The sequence below is a fragment of the Solanum stenotomum genome, chromosome 8, assembly GCF_019186545.1.
Source record: "Solanum stenotomum isolate F172 chromosome 8, ASM1918654v1, whole genome shotgun sequence".
Taxonomy (NCBI): Eukaryota; Viridiplantae; Streptophyta; class Magnoliopsida; order Solanales; family Solanaceae; genus Solanum; species Solanum stenotomum.
The window spans coordinates 17,200,664-17,223,913 of NC_064289.1; the positions used below are offsets into that span (position 1 = coordinate 17,200,664).

At 35.5% G+C, this 23,250-nt stretch overlaps 1 protein-coding gene and 1 pseudogene across 1 annotated transcript in view; both read left to right on the forward strand.

Moving 5' to 3' along the window:
• LOC125874446 (uncharacterized) overlaps nucleotides 1–23,250 on the forward strand; it is a 341,050-nt gene that overhangs the window by 170,099 nt on the left and 147,701 nt on the right. The window lies entirely within an intron of this gene.
• LOC125874453 (uncharacterized) lies at nucleotides 20,432–21,052 on the forward strand (annotated as a pseudogene).

Consider the following 23,250-nt stretch of genomic DNA (forward strand, 5'->3'; position numbering starts at 1 on the left):
TCTTCTTCTCTTCTTCTTCTCTTCTTCTCCTCTCAAGAACCCTAACTCTTTCTCTTTAAAATGGGATAAAAGAAATGATCCAAATCAGCCTAACACACCATGTGACCTCAAGAGAAAGAATTTGGGAAAAGACCAAAATGCCCTTAAATTTCCGGACGGATTTCCCTTCCAACTGCCCATCTTCTAAAGGGCGTAACTCCCTCCTACAAACTCGGAATCGAGCAAACTCGGTGGCGTTGGAAAGATCGCTCCACGAGCTTCGCAACCATAACTGGAACTACTCCTAACTCATCCTGAGCTAGGAGTTACGACTACTCAAAGTTGGCCAAAAACTCATTTTTTTTTCTTCCATGGCCAAATTTCCAGATTTTTAAATTTTTCCAAAAATGACTATTTCCAAATTTCAAGCTCCTTCAGAGCCACTTCAAATTGTCGGATGTTACAAATTATTTCGCCACCAAATATTAAAATGCATCTCTGCGTCACGGACTTGCTCCCAGACAGTGTTTTTTTGACCGTTTCTCATGATTAACTATCAAAAAACACTATTAATCATCACAATAACTTTCCTATCACAAATCATAACCTTGAATTCATAATTCAAATTCAAGGTAGAGTTAAGAGCCAATTTAGAGTGTTCTTAGAGTCTTTTCAAAAGTCTTTTACAAATGTTTTAAACTTATTTTAACTTGAGCAATGCGTTAAGTAAGAGTAAGAGTGAAGTTCATTTTCTTCAAAAGATTATATAGGAACTAAGAATTCCCAAAGAGTAAATGTTTTTTCACATTTAAACAAGAGAGGGAACACCGATTTCTAAGAGAGATTTTGAGCTAGTTTTTTGAGTAATAATCTCAAACCACAAAAAGAGTTATGTTTTTAAACATATGAGCTAGTTACATTTTGAGAGTAGTATTGAGCACCGATTTGGGAACGAGTGGAGTTTAGATAATTCAAAGTCTCCATAAACCATGTAGCCAACATGGGTAGAGAAGGGTCATACTTTTTAGATGATTCCTTAATACTTTTAGCATAGACTAGTGGATCCACTTAGTAGTTAGGTTCTATACCCCCAGCAAGGTATAAGACGACCCTAGCAGTGTGAGGCAAGACGATGTATCATCATATAGCTCATAGTGATGGTTGTCGGTTAGAGAAACTCCCATAGAGATATTTTGTATTCTTATATACACAGAGTTACTTGTATCTTCATATACAAACCAAGTTGTTGTTGTATTTTTCAATACACTGAGTTGTTTTCTACATGTTTTAAAGCTTTTCTATATATTGCATTTACTTACTGCATTATATTGAAATAAGTTGAGTTGAGTTATGACCAGGTAAGTTTCTTCAGTTCCACTTTCAAGCTTATGTCTTGTTTAGATTTCCCCTCACATGCTCATACATTCAATGTAGTGATACCATTTGGCCTTCATTGTTTCATGATGCAGATACAGGTAACCAGGATCAGCATCCAGTGGTTCGTTGCTCTAGTTGAGCATTTCAGAGTCATTTGGTGAGCCTCCTTACTTTCCAGAGGATCCCTTTTATATTACTTTGTCATTTCAGTTGTTAGGATGATCGGGGGTCTTGTCCCGACATCCCTCATAGTATTAGAGGCTTCATAAATAGATAGACGTTAGTTCATGAGTCTTTCCATTTTCAGTTGTTTATGTTAAGACTTGAGTTGCCACTTTGGCTAGTGATGTTTAAAATGCGTAATCAACGACACAACTTCCAATTCAAGTGTCTACGATCATGCAATAGTATAATAACCCAACCAAGGGTTGGGATCATCCCAAGAGAGTGGTTTTGAGAATTTATAGAAAAATAAAATTAAGGTCTAACTAATCGTAGCTAAAGACATTAACGAGTAAAAACATAGTAAATAAAAGGGGGTGACACAAAAGTGTCAACTATCAAATGGGGGTTTTGTCACAAGTAAGCTAAAATTAGCAAAATCAACAAGAGAATCTAAGCAATGAGAGAGGGATTCTTGGGATGTGACCGAAATATGGGTTAATCTAAATTATTGGGTACATGCTTTTGATAGAAAAGTTAAAGAGTAACAGTGACTAGGCTAAGATTTATGTGGAAATAAGTTCTCTCTCAAGCAACTTACCCCATTTCAAATGGGTTCCTCTCGGACACCCACTTGCAGCATGAAGGGTAGCCTATGCCTTACCTCACTCATTCTCTCAAGCTGAGTGTTAGGATATGGGACTAGGGCTCACCCTCTTGGGTTGAACCTCATGTCGACCCACTCCTTAGGCCATCAATTTAGTGGTCTTAGTTTTACGACCTCTCTCTCGAGCAAGTCGAAAACACATAAATAAACTTGTATTTGCAACTACAAATTCATTAGATTCACCACTAAACGAAATCACAATTAAACTACAAATAAAATATCAACAAGCAACACCCAACAAGTATCTTAACCCTTATTTGCTAAATCACACCCTAAGAATTGGGGTTTTTAGCCACACATCAAGAAATAGAAATTTATACCTAAATGAGTTTGCATTTAAATGGGTATGAAGATTTAAGTCTTGTTACAGGCCAAGAATGAAGAATCCAAGAGACCCAACTCCAAATCTTGAAGATGAAAACCCTCTTCTCCTCTAAGTCTCCAAAACCCTTTCACTTAGAGCAAAAAGTACTATTCTATATGGAAATCATAATAATTGTTCAACTCTACTTAAAAATTAATAAAGAGTTTAGTATTTATAGACTTCATAAAATAGTGCTGGTGGATTGCTCGGCGAGGTTAGTCGGAATCGCCGATTAACTCAGCGATTCGCTGTTTGGTGTAGTTCATCACCTTCTTGCACCAACCTTCAGCATTGTTGTGCTCTGTGTCATTGGGCGACATAGTACTGTTTCGCGAAACTGCTCGATGATGCGCTGACTGCTCCCTTTTCTACCGACTTGATCCTTTCCTTCAGGGCTCAGCACACTGGAACAAAGGGAGGAGTGCGTCCATTCAGCGAATCGCCAAGCGTGCTTGGTGATGCTCATGCTTCAGCTTTTTCGTTCTTTTCAGCTTTTTTGTTCGATTTTGTGCTTAAGTGTCCATGTTTCCACTAAAACTTCAAATACCTGAAACTTAAGTGTTTTCATAAGATATTTAGAATAAATAAGCATTTGAGGACACTATTTCTATTAAAATAAAGCCCAAAATGAGTCCAATTTGTGGACTCATCAGCTAGTTGAATGTTTATTTCTAAAACATTGTAAGTTTATCTATTGAGACAATATAGTTATGATTATTTTTAGTACATTTCATTGTTGAGTAAGTCTTCTGTTGAGAGTTAAGCCAGGACAAGGGTTCACTTGGGACCAGAAATGGTTCTCAAGTTCTATTCCTGCCCAGGGTATAGGCTCGGGGAGTGAAAAACTTGGTATGAGAGCACAAAGTTTAAGAGTCCTAGAGATTCTACAAAATCGTGTATGTAGAGTCCTAGTTATCGGTGTGAAGCACGCCATACCTATAAATAGGAGGCTGCGACATTTAGGAACTATCTCACTTCTTTCATACTCATTTCATGTGATAGAGTTTATCTCTATAAAGTTTCCTTCTAATTCGTGCTTGCACGTGTCTTTCAGGCCATGCCTCCACGAAGAGTTGTCTGAGGTCGTCGTGTGAGGAGGAACATTAAGGAACAAGGGGTACCTAATGCACCAGAAGTGCAACCCCAAAGAAAGGTCACCAATGCTGAGTTTTGGGAAGCTATCTAGATGTTGAGTCAAGCTATTACCAATCAACTTGGACAGAGAGAGAATCGACAGGAAGTGGTTGATACTTCTAGGATCCGTGAGTTCTTAAGGATGAATCCTCCAAGCTTCACTGGTTCAAGTGTCACAGAGGATCCCAAAAACTTTATGGAAGAGCTTCAAAAGGTTTCTTAGATTATGCACATTGTTGATGTTGAGAGGGTGAAACTAGCTGCATACCAATTAAAGGGTGTCGCTAAAATCTGGTTTGATCAATGGAAAAATAATAGGGCTGAAGGCTCACCACTTGTGAGTTGGTCTATGTTTGAGGAGGCCTTCTTGGAGTGTTTCTTTCCCTATGAACTGAGAGAACTAAAGGTACAAGAATTCCTCTGTCACGCCCCAAGGCTACCCCCGAACATAAACATGGGACCTAGGATCACGAGTGACCCCAAGCTAACCCGAAGCTGCCATATCGTAAGCAAATTGAACATATCTATGAAAAAATGAACTAATGCAGAAGCTAAATCATGAGAAAACTGAATGATGGGGAATACCCAATAGTGGTCTGAATATATAAAATCTACTAAGAGTTTAGTTATATCAAACAATCACTCAAAAACTAATGCTGAATATAATACTATGTATGAAAAAGCCTATAACTGACTAGTGTTGTTGGGACATGTCCCCAGCTAACCCTAGAAAAANTTCAAGTGTCACAGAGGATCCCGAAAACTTTATGGAAGAGCTTCAGAAGGTTTCCTAGATTATGCACATTGTTGATGCTGAGAGGGTGGAACTAGCTGCATACCAATTAAAGGGTGTCGCTAGAATCTGGTTTGATCAATGGAAAAAGAATAGGGCTGAAGGCTCACCACTTGTGAGTTGGTCTATGTTTGAGGAGGCCTTTTTGGAGTGTTTCTTTCCCTGTGAACTGAGGGAAGTAAAGGTACGAGAATTCCTCTGTCACGCCCCAAGGCTACCTCCGGACATAAACATGGGACCTAGGATCACGAGTAACCCCAAGTTAACCCTGAGCTGCCATATCGTAAGCAAACTGAACATATCTATGAAAAAATGAACTAATGCAGAAGCTAAATCATGAGAAAACTGAATGATGGGGAATACCCAATAGTGGTCTGAATATATAAAATCTACTAAGAGTTTAGTTATATCAAACAATCACTCAAAAACTAATGCTGAATATAATACTATGTATGAAAAAGCCTATAACTGACTAGTGTTGTTGGGACATGTCCCCAGCTAACCCTAGAAAAAATGAAATTGAAATGAAAGACTAAATCTGAAAACATGTCTATTGTTCTCGAATTATGAGGACTCACCACTGAAGGTGTTGAATGTGGATCGGGAACCAATATGCGCGTGATTTGGATGCTGAGAACCTGAACCTACATCATGAAAAGATGTAGCGTAGAGTATGCGTCAGTACTTTGAAGGTACTAAGCATGTGATATACCGTGAGTTTATGGTATTTTTAATATATTTCACTTAAGAGTTGTGTGTGTCTAGGGCCATTTTGTATTGGTATTAATGTATTTTATCATGTTTGCAGGAAATAAGTTCAGACGTGGAAGTTGAGAGACACAGTTGAAGAATATGTAGAAAAGGAAATCTACGGACATGACCTACGGACCGTAGGTCCAGTCATGCCCCATAGATGGTAGATGTAGATAGGCAGGCAAACCTGAAGGAAAATTAGGGAATTCTTGACCAAGTGTGGAACCATGGTTGCAATCGACGGACCGTAGATCGACCTACGGGCCGTCCTGTTGTTCCGTCAAATGATTTAGAGAGGGGGTTCCAATACCTGATTTTGAAGATTCTAAGTATGGAGCTACAGAGGAGGAATCACAGACCGTGGATTGAACCACAATCCGTACTGTTGATTCGTCGATTGCGTCAGAGATGAAGATTTTTAAAGTTGGAAAATTTGCCTAAGTCCTGAGCCACGGAAGGGACCTATGGACAGTAGGTCAATCCACGGTCCATAGGTCAGTGTCGTATATCGAAAACGCGTCCTGAAACATTATTTCCTTATTTTGTTTCCTTTTTAGTTGGGACTTGTTTTTCTATATATATGGCATGTAAACCTCATTTTTGAGGGGTTAGACTTCATTACTTTTATTCTAGTTTTTGGCTTTGGAGATTAACTTGTAATTTTAGCAATTCTTGATTTCCTAAGATTTTGACTTTGAAATTCAAGTTGAGATTCTGGGTTTATTCTTCTCATTACGTAAGTTCATGATTTCTTCATCTAAAAATATGAATTGTGTTCTTGCTATTATGGGTAACTAAATCCACAACTAGGGTTGTGGGAACCATGAGAGATTTAGAATGTTGCTTGCTTCCTCTCACTTTTCCTGCAAATTCAAAGGTTATATTTAGGAACCCAGACTAGCTTGGGTGTTTTATATTGGTAAAAATTTTTTAAATTTTTCCTTTTGCCCCAACCTGTTCCTTTGACATGATTCCTTTCTTTTAACATGGTTGATTTTTCTATTTGAGACAACTTTGAAATCTTTATTCATGTGAGTTATAACTATTGGGCAGGTACCCCTTGAGTGACCAATACTACCACAATGTGTGCACAAATAAAAGGTTTTCTTAGGGACTTCTTTAACAAAACCTATTCCAGCTTCAGTGTTATGTGTTCTATTACTGAGATGAGTCACAATCATTGAGGACAGAGTCCATTTGTTTGCCCTCTCAAGCTCATACTTAGTTCTAGCCAGGTCAAGATTTATTTTTAGAAAATAGTTCATCTTTTAACCTCTTTAGATCTTGGTCACATCTGATTTGGTCACCACTAATTTTTTCTTTCTCATTCCCAGTAACACTTTGTTTCCAAATTTCAGATTTGAGAGCCAAAGTGCATGAATCAAGTTGTTGTACCTGTTCCTTTAGGAATTGATTTTCTTTCTTAAGATCAGAATTAATCTTTTCAAGATCAATACATTCAACTTTTAAACTGGTCAAGGAAGTCAACAACTAATCTCTATTTTCCTTCAACTCTTGAAAATTATCTATGAGAGTTAGAATAAGGGAAAATAATTTTTTCTTTGAAAAACATTTTAATTAATTTTTAAGGTCAAGAAGATTTACCTCCCTTTTATCAATGTCTGATTCAGAGTCCTCCATGACCATCAAAGCAACATTTTCTGTATCATATTTAATTGAGTTGTCTGAACATGTTCCCCAAGCAGCATACATAGCAATGTCAGATTCTTTTTCTTTGCTCGGAGGCAATTTTTTCTCATAGTTTCCACCTTTCTTGAGGAACTTTCTGAGGTTTTTGTTGATCACGACTATGTCCTCATCATCCAGATCAGATTCATCACTTTCAGTTGCCTTGAAAGAAAAAATCATATATTTGCTTCTTTTACTCATTTTTGTGTTATCAACATTCATCTCGTAAGTCTTTAGATTTCCTACAAGTTCATCCAAGCTCATGGTTGTCAAATCCTTCGCTTCTCTAATTGCAGTGACCTTGATCTCCCACGACCTAGGTAGAGTCCTCAACACTTTATCAACCTGTTCCTCAGTAGTATATATTTTTCCCAAAGACACCAGTTCATTCACAATAGTAGTGAATCTAGTAATCATATCTTGAAGTGATTCACCACAATCCATCCTAAATGCTTCATATTCAATGGATAGTCTTGCAGTTCTAAATTTTCTTACTTGGGGAGTTCTTTCATGTGCATTGACTATTGTGTCCCAAATTTGTTTTGCTGTAGTACAACTAGAGATATGATTGAAGTCGTCAGGTCCAAGTCCACATACACGGATGCACTTACCTTTAACATTCTTTGCGAGCATTCTATAATCTGCTTCTTCATATTGAGCCTTGGGCTTTGGAATGACTTTCCCTTCATCATCCTTCATCATAGGAATAGGAGGACCATCCGTAACTCTCATCCATAATTCATAGTCATAGGCTTGTAGAAAATCCCCCATTCACACCTTCCACCATACGTAGTAATGACCATTGAATAGTGGTGGTATATTGATGTGTTGACATTCATCATGTCCAAGAGGAGGTGCAAAATTCATAGTGATCTTATCTTGAGTTATTAGATTCTACAAAGATAACCCGCTCTGAAACCAATTGTTAGAATACTGACCCCCAGATTTGCCTTAAGAACATGTATATTATATATGTTCCTTTGCAGATTACATCAATTACGTTATGTAAAGCAAATAAAATAATGACACAATATTTTATCGCGGAAAACCCCGGCTCATAAAGGGTAAAAACCACGACCTACACCTCAGTAGGATTTAACTCCATTTCATTAAACTTTGAGCCTCAACAAAAGATTACAAACTTATGTAACCTAAGGAATTATAAACTCTAATTCCTAGATGCCAACAACCAACTAGATCGTCGACCCCACTTCAAGTTATGAATTCAGATTACAACTCTTGCAATCCTAGGAACTAACTCTAATTCCTAAACTCCAACACAAACCCCCTAAGGTTTATGTTCCTAAGTCTTTAAGTCTCCCCAACTTGAAGACTCTATTCCTACTCCAGTTTATACTTCACTGGATATAGAAAGAATTAAAGATACAACTCGATAAAAATTCAATACACGCAAACTTGACTTAAGAACTATAAAACATAAGACTATGAATCAGTTCTTCAACTCTTGTTTCCTTGCATTGGCTACACTTCGTCATCAGAATTCACTCAAATATGAACTCCCTCTATTTGATTGTATTCTTCTTGTAACTATCTGTTTAAGTGCACAATTTTCTCTAACGAAAATATTGCCCTATTTATAGATTTGAACTCCGCACAGTCTTCCTTCTTCAAGTTGAACTCGACTATCTTCTTTGTTCTCCTTATTTGACTTGAACTTGATTTCATCATCTGATCATCCTTCCTACTTCATTCCAGATTTGAAACAACATTCACGTCATTATACTTCATTCTTTGCTTATGCTTCCTACTTCAGAAGGATTTATTTATGAAAGGAAACCTTTTAGCACTGGTTTCTTGTCGAAAAAGCAACTCTTTCACCGATTTATAACTTCTAATTCGCGTGGTTGACGTTCTCCTTATCCCAGTCGGATTCGGTTGAAAGGAACATGTCGGCGCAACCGGTTCCTTTTATATGTTCCTCTATTTGTCAATTATCAAAATCTTTCTCGATCTAACAAATTAGTCTAACTTGTGTTTATCTTTCTTTCCTTATCCAGTAGAAAGAAATAATGCAGCGAGATAGAATAACAACACTGATGCAAGGAAATGGAATCATAACGATGATGTAAGAAGGTGGAACAACAACAATAATGCTGGGGGATGGAACAATAACAACGAAGAAGATAATGATATATATTGGGAGATGGAACAATGACAATACTTGTTGCTAATGTAAGGATTTTGGGCACATGAAGCGAAATTGTAAAAAATTACAGATTCGCAACCAACAGATTTTGACTGATACTATTTCTACCACTTCTAATTCACCCTCAACTGTTACAATCTCTGCCGATGAGTATGCCAAACATATAAAGTATGAGGAATCAATGAATGAAATTACTCCAGCCCCTGCCCTTACTGAGTTAGGTAACAAATGTATCATTTCCTTCTCAAGCAACTGGATCATTGATTTGGGTGCTATAGATTACATGACAGATAATCCCAATTTTTTTTCTAAATTTTGATCACATTAAGCACCATCCTCTATTACCATAGCTTATCGATCTAGTTATACCATTGAGGTATTTGGGACCGTATACCCCACTTCATCTATTACTTTGTCCTCTGTGCTAGGCTTACCTAGTCTTGTCTTTAATCTAATTTCTGTGAGTAAGATTACCAAAAACCTACAATGTTTTGTCTCTTTATTTCCCGATTATTGTCTTTTTCAAGATCTTATGACAAAGCAGATTATTGGTAAAGGACATGTATCAGACGGTCTCTACATTCTTGATGAATGGATGCCCCGTTAGTGTCACGACCCGATCCTACACCCTGTACATGGCCGGCACTCAGAACCATTTCTGGTCCCCAAGCGAATCCTCATCCTGGATGAATACAAGCGGAAGACTAGCTTAGGTATACAAAAGCTTAAAATTGAATTAAATTCAATAAACTCAACTTTAAAAATAATCTGAACAATACTCAATAGATAACTCAGAGTTTGTAAAAAAAACTCAAAGAAGATACATATCGAAAACTACTCAACTTTGTCCATCTATGAAGCCTCTACTATTACAGAAGGATGTCGGGACAAGACCCATGACATCTCAAAACTACTAACTGTAAGATAAAGGTGAAGTCCTCCGGAATATAATAAGGCTCACCAAAGATTACTAGAACTGCAAGTGGTATCAACGAAGCATCTGTTGGTGACCCTGAATACTTGTATCTGCATTATAAAAGATGCAGGCCAAATGAAGTCAGTACATGGAATGTACAAGCATGTAAGGGAAACTCTAAAGCATAAACATATGCTTGAACTGATGGAAAAGAAACATACTTACCTCTTCTCAACTCACTCAACTCAACTCAACTCAACTCAACTCAAAGATACATAGTTCAACTCAACTCGGAGAAAATAGTTCAACTCAACTCAGAGAAAATAGAGCTCAACTCAATGATAAGATATTCAACTCAGTAAAATAAGCCTTAACTCGATAATAAGATACTCATCTTTGTGAAATAAGGCTTAACCCAGTAATGAGATGCTCGACTCTGTATACTCAACTCAATATAAAGCAACAATAAAAGATGCAATATATGGAAAACTTTTAAAACAATAGATAACAACTCAATGTATTGAAGACTACAATAATAACTCAGTTTGTATATAAAAATACAATATAACTCTGTGTGGGAGATTTTCTAACCGACGATCATCACTATGAGCTATGTGATGATACAATGTCTAGCCTACGCTACCAGAACTGTCCTATACTTTGCCAGCATATATAACCTACTACTAAGTGGATCCACTAGTCTATGCTAAAAAACATTAAGGAATCATCTAAAAGGTATGACCTTTTAATTTCTACCCATGTTGGCTACATGGTTTATGAGGACTTTGAGTTATCTGAACTCGTCCCCATATCGGTGCTCAATACTACTCCCAAAATATAACTAGCTCATATGTTTAAAAACATAACTTTTTCTGTGGTTTGATATTTTTACTCAAAAATCTTTCTCTGAAAAGAGATGGTACTCAAAACTGCTCAAAACTCTTTCGAAAATCAGTGTTTCCTCTCATCTTAAATGTGGAAATATTTACTCTTGGGAATACTTAGTTCCCATAAATCATTTGAAAGAAAATGAAATCAACTCTACTCTTTCTCAAACTCAGTTGTTCAAGTCTTAAAACTAGTTTAGAAAAATTTGTAAAAGACTTCTCAAAATAGGGTTCATGCCAAATTATGGACATGAACAACTCAATTCAAGGTTTTCAATAACCATACATATAACTCAATACTCGGAACTCAACAACTCAGAACTCAAGAACTTCAGTGAGACTACTTATTTCAAGAATGTTCAACTTAGAGGGTTAATGCAAAATTATGGGCATGAGCAACTCAACTCAAGGACTTCATGATACTACTCATCTCAAGAATGCTCAACTCATAAGGTTCATGCGGAATTATGGTAATGAACAACTCAACTCAAGGACTTCATGGGTAACATGTAATAGTCCCATGATTAGGAATATAATCTTAAAAGGGTTAGGAATTCAATACTCAAGACTTAGAACTTGAAGATACTACTCCTCTCAAAGATGCTCAATTTATGAAGTCCATGTGGAATTTATGGGCATGAACGACTCAACTTTAGGGTCTACATAACAATATGGATCTCATGTATATGACTCGTCTCAGTCTCATACTTACTTTCTCAAAACTTAGCTCAAATCGATAGTTGATCACAAGGGATTCACAATTGAACTCAAAGACTTTCTTGAACTCTACTCAAAGGATCTCGTGATGATAATGTAGACTCATGAATACCTTATCCTCATTCTCATACTTACTTGCTCAAGTCTTGAAACAAGTTATTTGAAATTGTAGAAGATTCCTCAAAAAATCAAAGGGACTTTCTCAAAATGTTCGAAAGAACTCTCAAGACTTAACTCTTAACTCTACCTTGAATTTGAATTATGAATAAATTGTTATGATTCATGTTATTAATGATTTCTAGGTGTTTAGAAGTAGTTTAGAGTAGTTAGAATCAAATGGGAGTGAAGGTACACTTTAAAAGGACTCAGACGGGACAATCGATGGAAAAGGAGTGGGGGCAGGCTATCCTGGCGCACTGCTGGCGCAGAGAACCAGCCCCTAAACTTCAGAGACATGATATTGGCGCACTACTGAAGCGCCGCCCCAGCCCCCACCTGATGCATCTGAGGCCTACTGCCCCAGCCCCTCCCAGAACTCTCCGATGAATTTTCTTCTTTGATTTTTGGCCCTAATTCGCCTAGAATCGAATGGTTTCTTCCCAATTCACTTTTATTCAAATACCCAACATAAGTACACAAGATTATACTAAAAACAACCCTCAAATTCAAAGAATTTATCTCAAGAACTCATCAAACACATCCTAATTCAAGAACGAAAGCAAAACTTCAAGAACACTCATCAAGAACTTAAATCTTTCAATCTTTATGGACAAATTCGAATATATAAATCATGATTGTCGTGGGGATGAACAAACCCAACACTATGGAACTCACATACCTCTTAGGGATCAAATCCTTGGAGAGGGATAGACTTGAGGAGGACCTGATGACAAAAGAGTTGGTGCAGGACATGTATCATTGGTCGCTTGTCGGCTGGATACTGTCGACCAAGGTAATGGTTTTAAAATTAAGGGACATGGTAGGGGTCAAGCTTAACCCCATACACTTATGGCACACAACCAAGGTGATGGTTTAATATAAAATAAAAACGTAAGGGGGTTAATATTATAGGATAAAAATCTAAATCGAATCATTTGTAAAAATTTAAGGGTCATTTGTAAAAAGATTCGCCGAACATCTTCATTTTCCAACAATGATCCTCGTCCTCAAATTGTGGTTTGTGCCTTTAAATTGCTATTGTTGACTTTGTCCTCCCCACGCCCCTATTAAGCTGTAATTAGGTTGTAGATTCTGGATAAATTCAATCGAAGGGTCGTTAAGAAGGTGGTAATCTTTGATGAAACTCCAGGAAAACTTGAAAGTCGGAAGAATGACAGGAAAAAATTATAAAGAGAAGGTGTGATGGAAGTAAATCAAAAATGGAAGAACTTATATAGATTTTGGAAAAAAAAAACATCAGTCTTGCCTTGATAGTGGGCCATGGTTTTTAACCAATCACAGGAAGACACGTGCTCAAAGCATAAAAGGCGAAGGGACATGTGTCACGTCAAGAAATGTCGGAGGACTTATCATTTGCTTTTGTCCAAGAATTGAAATGTTTTCCATTTTTCAGTCACAATTATTTGAGTACCCAAAAAAAAAATAAGCGACTATCTATATAGGGTAAAACTCAAAGTCGATAGATTGGCAAAAGCGACAGGTCAAGCGTGAATAAGAAATCGATGCCACAATGTAAGCCCACCTAGCTCTGAAGATGCATCACCAGATATGAGACACAAATCAGATAAGGTAAGTTTGAAGTTCAACTATTACAAGAAAGTTCAGGATTAGTGTCAACTGTTACAGAGCAGCAATAATGAGTATGAATAGGTTTTTATTAACTATAGTTTTTAAACATTAGCGGCTAATTATAGTTATTTCCTTAATCTTCCCTTTTTATCTGCTAACTTTTTAAGCAGTTCTAAGAAAATCGATAGTTAATTACTATTTAGTGCTAATGGTATTGGTTCATATTAGGTTTAAGCTGGTTTTCACAATACGTGGGAGTAAAAATATATTAGTCTAACTCCTATGAACAAATAGGAAATTTCCTCGTTCACGATTGATTTGCTTATTTGCGAAAACAATTAAAGAGCAATTTATATGGTTCTATATACTTTAGTAGAATAATTTAATTTTAATATATGAATAACATCACCTATGGTGAAAAATATTTCATTTTAGTAAGTTTTTACCTTATCTTTGTGAAATTGTAGTCTTCTCTTCTTCTTTTTTTGCCGCATACATATCATGTAGTTGTTTTCTAATGAAAGTATCTAGTATCTTATAGAAGTTGTTTGATGATATAAAATATTTAAATTTTTCAATAATAAAAATTAATAGATGAATAAAATTTAAAGTATTATTTATATAACCATTAATTTAATTTAAGATCATTCTATGGTCAATCACTATTTTCTTGTCTATTATTATATAGCTAGTAAGGAGTGTATCTAGTGATATAAAGAAAAATTATATGGAATAATACATAGCCAATGAAGAAGGAAGACAAAAATGTATGTTCATGTTAAATTCACTCTAGTGTTCCAATTGATTTAAATCTCTTGCCACCAACACTTTACTTTCTCCGTTAATTTTTACATACATATCTATTAAAAAATAATTATTGTCATGGCTATGTTATCATATATATTATAAGTAAAAGTGAAAATCTATTTTTGAAATAGTGAATTTAACATCAAAACTAATAATTCAATGGACTACGTTGATACCCATTGTTTTAGCAAAATTAGGAAGAAACTCCTTCGTTTGAGGGAAAAGAATAAAAAACAAAAAAACAAAAAAACAAAGAAGAAATATCTTACCCAAATCATATGCCTTTTTTCATATATGTTTACTATTATTGTCTCTCCCACAACTTTTCGTCACTGTTAACTCATGAAAATGGTAAGAAAAAATATGATTGTGAATTGTTGAATGATTTGCTACAATTGTTTCACCAACTCTTTTCTTATGAGGTACCTCGAATTTTGTTGAATTTCGAACTTCATCAATTTTTACAAATAACACTTGAGATTTTTTAAGATGAAGAAGAAGAGTAGAGAACTTAAAGATTGTAGTTTACAAGTGTGAGGAAACCCCTCTATTTATAGCTACCAAATAGTAGTATGAATAGGTGTTACTTGTGCCTTATCCAAAAAGTCACAACCTTTCGAAAAAGCCACTACTTATCGAAAAAGTCACAACCCTTTAAAAATGGCACAACTCATCAGAAAAGGCATGACCCTTTAGAAAAGTGTAACATCCGGCAATTTGAAATAGCTATGAAGAGGCTTAGAATTGGAATTAACTATTTTTGGAAGGAACTAAAAAATCTGAAAATTTGGTTTAAGTATGGAAAAAGATGAGTTTTTGGCCAACTTTGAGCAGTCATAACTCCTAGATAAAGATGAGTTAGGAGTAGTTCCAATTATTTTTGCGAAGTTTGTGGAATGATCTTTCCAACGCCGCTGAGTTTTCTCGATTCCGAGTTCGTATGAGCGAGTTATGCCCTTTGAAAGTTGGGCAGTTGGCAGGGAATCCGTCCGGAAATTTTAAGGGCATTTTGGTCTTTTCCTAGCTATTCCTTTTGGTTATATTGTTGTGTTAGACTGATTTTAGATCATTTTTGTCTCATTTTAAAAGAGTGAGAGTAAGAGTTTTGAGTGAAGAGTAGGAGAAGAAGAGAAGAAGGAGGAGATCAAGGTGTTTCCGTCAAAGATTGTCGTGGAAATCATCGGGTGTGATCCCTACTAGGTATGTGAGTTCATAGTGTTGGGTTGATTATTTCCCCCACATGCCAAACTCATTTTATTATTGAGAAAAGATTGGTTGTGTTGTTGAATTTTTGTGGTTGTTCTTGTTGAAGTTTGTGGTTGTGTTGGTTGAAGTTTGTGGTTGTGTTGTTGAAGTTTCTTGTTGGTTTGGTGTATGTTTCCGGTGGTGTTTTTGAGTTGAATCTATGGTATATTGAGGGTTTTAATGATTCTAAGTGATTTGGGGAAGAAACCATTCGATTTTAGGCGAAATAAGGTGAGAAAACGAGAAAATAAACTTGCTGAAATTTCTGGGTTGGGGGCCTGGCGCGATGCGCCTGCCAGAGCGCCCCAAACCCACCTCTGAAGTTTAGGGGCTGGCGCCCCGCACCACCCATAGCGCCAGGGTCACCTGCCCCATCCATTTTGTCGTCGGTTGCCCCGTTTGAGTTCATTTAAAATGCACCTTCACTCCTTTTCAATTCTAACTACTCTAAGCTACTTCTAAACACCTAAAAGTCATTCCTAACATGATCAAAAATCTTGAATTCATAATTCCAATTCAAGGAGAGTTAGTTTCCAAGTCAAGTGAAGTTTGAAGTCAAGCTTAGAAGTTAAGAAGTAAGTCCAAGCAAGTCTCTAAAGCTTTTCAAGAGTCGTTATTAAACGTTTTACCTTCATTTTAAGGTTCAAGTTTCAAGTCATGTAAAGAGTCAAGAGTTGAGTCTAGAAGTTCAAGAAGGGAGTCAAAGCAAGTCTTTAAGGTTTTCCAAGAGTCTTCTTTGAACATTTTAACTTCATTCTAAGGCTCAAGTTCCAAGTTAAGTATAGAGTTTCAAGTTAAGCCAAGAGTAAGAGTCAAGTGCATTTCTCAAAAGTTATTAGGGAACTAAGTATTTCCAAAGAAGTTTATAAGTGTTTTCACATTTAGGTTGAGAGGAAATTGAGATTTCCAAAAGAGTTTTGAGAAGTTTGAGTACTATCTCTTTTAAAAGAAAAGATGAGTTATGCAAAAGAGTTTCTAAAATATGATTAGTATGACAAATCAAGTATGTCATCAATGTTTAAACAGTATGGTCTCTAGATATACCATCAATGTTTAAGCAGTATGAATATCCCGAGTCATCAATGATCATATTAAAAAAATATGGTTTTGATATTTTTTTTTGAAAGAGTTTTTCAAAAGCCTTTGGGCTAAGTTTTGAGTAATTATCTCAACTAAAGAAAGATGTGTTTAAAACACTTATGAGCCAAAGTATTTTTGGGAGTAGTCTTGAGGACCGAATTGGGGACACAAGTTCATATTAACTCAACTCTCCATAAGAACCATGTAGCCAAACATGTGATTTATCGGATCATACTTTTTAGATGATCACGAAAGTTAAGCTAGTGGATCCATTAAGCAAAAGTTAAAGTAAGGTCCTATATCACGGCAAGGTATGGGATGGTCCTTGGGCAACGTGAGGTAAAACGTTGTATCACCACTTAGTTTCATAGTGGTGGTTGTCGGTTAGAGAAACTCCCACAGCAGTAGAAAGAGCTTGGTTCCTCGATAAGTTCTGATTAGTGTGGATGGGGGTATGGGACTTCATTCATGCATTGCACAAGTAGACTTTGAGAGGAAGCATGGTATTTTCATGATATTATATAAATATGATTTTTACGTCATGTTTTAAATAGTTTTACAAGTTTTATATATATTGCATGTGTCTCATTGCTTTATATTGAGTTCAGTTATTCATGAGTTGAACAGAGTCAAGGTAAGTTCTCTTTTGTATCCCTTTCAACCTTAAGTTGTTTTTTAGCAGTCAAGCTCGCATACTCGTACATTCCATGTACTGATGCCAGTTGGCCTGCATCGTCTTATAATGCAGACGCAGGTACCCAGGATCAGCATCCAGCACACCGTTGATCCAGTTGAGCACTCCAGAGTCAGTGGTGAGCCTCCTTGCTTTTCGGAGGACTCGGTTAATTTGTGTTCTTAGTTTTGTTCTAGTAGGATGTTGCGGGGTCTGTCCCAACATCCATCTCAGTATTGTAGAGGCTTCGTAGACAGTCAGTCAGTTAGTATTGAGTCTCTCATCTATGTATATATGTAAATATTCTATTTTGAGACTCGAGTTACCGTTTTGGCAAGATTTTTATCAATTGGGTTGTTTTATAACCTTCCATTGCATTGAGTTATGCTGTTGAGTTAAGTTTCCGCTGAGTTAAGAAAGCCAGGCCAAGGGTTCGCTTGGGGCCAGCAATGGTTTCCGAGTGCCGGTCCCGCCCAGGGTGTAGGCTCGGGGCGTGACAAAAAGTCACAACCCTTCTAAAAAATCACAACCCTTCGAAAAAGTCACAACTCATTGAAAATGTCACAACCCGTCAAAAAAGTCACAACCATTTGGAAAAGTCACAACTCATTGAAAAAGTCACAATTCTTTAATTTGAAAATATATTTACTTTCAATGTAATAAAATTAATTAAATTAATAACTAAAATAAATTAAGCATTTTTAATTGGGGGTATTATAGTAATTCAACATTCAAGTTTGGGAGTTCATGTTTTTAAGGTAGCACTAGTATCACGGCACGTGCGTTGCACGTGTGTATCATATCATATAGTATATGATGTTGTAAAATAGAATTATATTACTAAATTTAATGTTTTTAGTAAATAATTATAACTGAAAGAATATTGGGCAGGTGCTTTTAAATGATTAATAGTTTTCATAGAGTTAATTGTTTTTTGAGTAAAAAATGACCAGATATCATTGAAACATTTCAAAATGCATTCAAAAAATTTAAATATGGAGAGAAAGTGATATTTCTTAAGTAGTATTGTTCTTTACTTTACTCAATCTGGAAAACAAACTTAACCAACAAAACAGAAAAATAATATCAAGATAAAAAAATGGACAACATTAACTTTTCCTCTTGAGGTTATGACTGTAAAATATTTTAATATTGTATCTTTAAATGTGATATATCTTGTACAAAATATTATTATTCAATTAATATTTGAGTAAGGCTATGATATAGATGTAATTTTCCAAAACAACAAAAGTGTACTTAAATAGTGAATGTTAATACTTTTATAAGTAGAATGTTATAGAGAAAAGTATATTACGTCAATAATTAGTTCTAAAGAAAATTATCCTTTATTTTGCCACATACATATCATATAGATGTTGTCTTATGAGAGTATCTAGTATCTTATATATGTTCTATCGTGATATAAAACATTAAACTTTTTCAATTAAAAAATTAAAAGATGAAAAAAATTTAAAGTATTATTTGTAGAATTTTTAATTTGATTTAAGATCATTTTATGATCAATCACTATTTTCTTATTATTTTTATATAGCTAGCAAAGAGTGTATCTTGTGACATAACATTTTCTTAGATCAAAATGAACACAAAATAACAGGAAATTAATACTTTATAAAATTAATACTCAACATAAATATAAAAAAAGTAAAGATATGTGGATCAATTCATAGCCAATGAAAAAGGAAGGTGAAAATATATGTTCATGATATTTTCACCCTAGTGTTTCATTTGATTGAGATCTCTTGCCAACAACACTTTACTTTCTCCGTTCATTTTTACTTACATATCTATAATAATATAATTATTATCATGGTTATATTATCATATTATAAGTAAAAGTGAAAATATATTTTTGAAACGATAGACTTAACATCAAAACTACTAATTCAATGAACTATGTTGATGCCCGATGTTTTAGAAAAATTAGAAAGAAACTCCTTCATTTGATATTAAAAGAATAAGAAATGGAAAAACAAACAAGAAATATCTTACCCCAATTATGTGCCTCTTTTGTATTTGTTTATTATTATTGTCTCTCCCACATCTTTATCTATTTATTTTATTAGAACAAATATAAACAATGTGTGTATTTAAAGTCTCTGTCAAATGAAAACACAAAAGAAATTATTCAAGAAACAAAATAAGAAAAATAAATGAAAGTTCCCACACACTATATATAGAAGATTTATGTGTGAAGCAAAGTTTAGAGATGATTGCATATTTCTTTGCTCTCTTATTTCTTCTTTATTAGAAAATCAATACCTAAATTCCAATGCTAAGAACTTCGGCGAAACATATCAATTTATTGGGGATGAATCATTTATGAAAATTTTAAATGATCTTAAATTGTCACAGAAAAGAGATCCCCAAGAATTTATAAGGAGTGAATGGTTGTGATTTAAGACTGAAGAAACATGAAGGTAGATATTGTTGTGACTATTAGTAGGTAATTAGTCTTTTTTTAATGAATAAAACATGTAGGTTAATTAAAGAGTATTAATGTTCTAAAATGATATAAATAATATTGATGTATGTATGTGATTAAAATCGTTAGAGGAAAATATAAGTGTGAATTGATGAATGATTTGCTACAATTTGTTCACTAACTCTTTCTTATGTGGTACCTCGAATTTCGTTGGGTTTCGAACTTAATCAACTATTCCAACTAATAGTTGAGATTTTTTAAGAAGAAGAAGAGTATAAAACCTAAAAAAAATGTAGTTTAAAAGAGAGAGGAAACCCGTCTATTTATAGCTAACAAATAGTAGTATGAATATGTTCTTATTGTGCCTTATTAGATAAGTTGCAACCCTTCAAAAAAGTCCCTGCTCATCGGTAAAGACATAACCCTTTGAAAAAGTCACAACTCATCGGATAAGGCACAACCCTTTGGTAAAGTCACAACCCTTTGAAAAAATCACAATCCTTTGGAAAAGTCACAACTCATCGGAAATGTCACAACCCGTCAAAAAAGTCACAACCCTTTGGAAAAGTCACAACTCATCGCAAAAGTCACAACCCTTTGGAAAAGTCACAACTCATAGCAAAAGTCACAATCCATTAATGTGAAAAGGTATCAACTTTTAATATAACATAATTAAATAAATTGAGTATTTTTAATTGGGGGTATTATAGTAATTCAATATTCATGCTTGGGAGTTCATGCTTTTAAGGTAGTATATAGAAGATATAGATAGAAGATAGATAGATAAGATATATGATACGGGTAATGCGCTTTGCAGACAAAAAAACTAATGCAATTATCAATCTTTCCATCAGGGGTTAATAGAATCCCAAATTGCGCTATTGGAATTCTGAACCTTTTCAACATTTGTCTTCTTTCTTCTTATCGTTTCAACCCCAACAATTCGGGTATGAGAGTACATCCTCTCTCCTTGAGTCCTAACATTGGCGGAATTCATTCTAATTTTTCAGAACAGCAACAACACATTCCTGATTCCACAATGAAGAAACTCCGGAGACTTCCTCACGTATTTAACTACTTTTTGGAATTGCCGTTCCGTTCTGACGCAGATGCGGCGGTTGAAGAGAAGGAAGGATTCTACCATTTCATGGCGAAAATCGAACTAGAAGGAGCTGGGGATGGACAAGTGAGGGCACAGGTAGTAGAGATTCATCCTGGGGTAATGAAGATCGTTGTGAGAAAGGGAAATGGAGACAGTGAGGATGAATAATTGAATGTGGATACATGGAGGTACAGGTTGCCTGCTTCGACTATGCCGGAGCTGGCCACGACGGTTTTTGTGGACGGAGAGCTTATTGTGACGGTGCCCAAGGATGACCATGGCCATTAAGAATTTGATATTGGATCTAGAGGTGTTTGGAGAGACGCTGAACTTGTTCTTGTACAATAGTTAACAGTTTCACATTTTATGTATCAATTAAACAAACTACTAGTACATCAGAGTATATGCTTTCTAACAAAAATGATTAAACTTCAATCATGTATACGATATACCTCAACTTTAGCCACATAAAACTTCAAACATGGTATAAAGTTACATTTTGTCGAGACTAACTTTGAACGCCATATGTCCGAAGTTGTTTGAAATAGTACATATGCAAAACAACAAGTCCTTGCCAATTGTAACATAGATATGTATATTTACTTAAACAACAAGGTCTATAGCCAAATAATGAACAAACTTGGGCACTTTCTGTTTGACCATATGCTGATAATGTATAAATGTACGAGTAGCAATGTACCAAATCATTTTTTATGACGATGGTGTCCGGAATAACTTGCACATTTCACTTACTACTTGTTACCTTCCATTAGCATAGGGTAACTTTGCGATCAAAGTTTTTAGGCAGATTGGAATCATCCAGTGTCTTTTGCTTCTGACTGAGATTTTGATCTTGCGATGTACCAGAGTTAGCTGAAAAATCCAGAAATTAACTTCATGAAAACAATTGTCCAAAATTGAAGGATTAAAAGAATCCTACATGCCATTAGAAAGAGAGTAGGGAATGAACTGCCACAAGATTCGTTAATAATAGCAAATTGAGTACTGAACCAGGATTCCAGAAATACGAAAGACACAACATATAGACTGCAATAACAACAATATCTATCTGGATATATCAGCTTAACAAATTGGCTGCAGTAAATCTGAGCAGTATTGCTAAAGGCAGAGAACCAATAACACGTACTGTTAGCTTCATTAACTTATATTTTAACATATGTTTTAATGATGACACTAATCCTAAATGATTTGCGCCAAAAAAAATGAGACATCCAAAATCTGTGAAAAGAAGGCATGAATTTGAATATCAGCGAGAAAATCCCTTGGGTTACCTTAAGAGCAAAATACTGAATCAGAGAAGAAGATTGCACAACTTCTCAGATCAATCTCAGTGACATTCCAGATCAGAGATTAATTGAAGATCAGCGAATTGATATCAATTCCATTCTGTCCAAGCAACGGCAAAGAAGCAGCCAAGCAATATAAAAGCAGATCATCATCACAGAAGTATTAAGCATTAATTATTGTAATTATTAGTTACGGTAACTAAAACTGTTTTAAAGTATCAATAGAAGACTCCCCTTATTGTTTAGGAGTTCAGGTAGTAGTTTAAGTTTAGCTGTAGGTTGTTCTTATCTGTCGTATTTAAAGTTTGGTATCTTTTGACTACTTTCCTCTATCTGATTTTACATGGTATCCGAACTATCATAACCTCTCACGACTTAGATTTTTTTTCCCATCTATGGCTGGCGAAACAATCCCTTCTATTGTCACTTCTGTTGATGTAACTGCTTCCAACAACAGTGCTTCTGTCACTTCCTCTATCATTCATGTGTTATAATTTAATCCCGCATCTTAGTTACCTATCAAACTACAAGGTAACCTCAATTTCTAAACTTGGAAAGCCCAACTTGTGATGCTAGTCAATGGCCATCAACTTGGGACATCTTGACAGATCAAAACCGGTTCCACCAATGAATGTTACCCACCATAACATTCTGCTGCCTAATCTCTGGTATCAAGTCTGGTTCTCTCAGGACCAACTGATTCAATAAGCCATGATGACATCTGTTGATCCTACCATTATGTCAACTATTGCCACAGCTCCATCTGCTCAACACGGCCTACGCAAATCAGAGCCACATTCACATTTTTAGCTTGCGAGACCAATTGCAAAATCTTAAGAAACCTTGTAAAATCCGTTACAGATTACTTACAAGAGGTTCACTCTCTCTCTCTCTCTCTCTCTCTTTGATGCGCTCAAAGTTGCTGGATCACCAGTAACAAGTAACAGATGATGAACTTATTGTTAAGATTTTAAGAGGACTGGCCCCGATTACCGTGAAATCTCTATTTCCATAAGATCAAGGGATTCTTCCTTGAGTTTTGAAGAGTTGTTTCACAAGATCACAAATTATGAGATTTTTCTCAAGCACCAGGATCTTGAGAAGTCATCTTTCATAATCACAGTTGTTGTCGCACAGAAGACAAACATGCCACCCCGGTCTAATACGAACAATCATCACTTCAACAATCAACAATGGGAGCCACCAGTAACTCAACGGTCCAGCAACTACAGTCAGCAA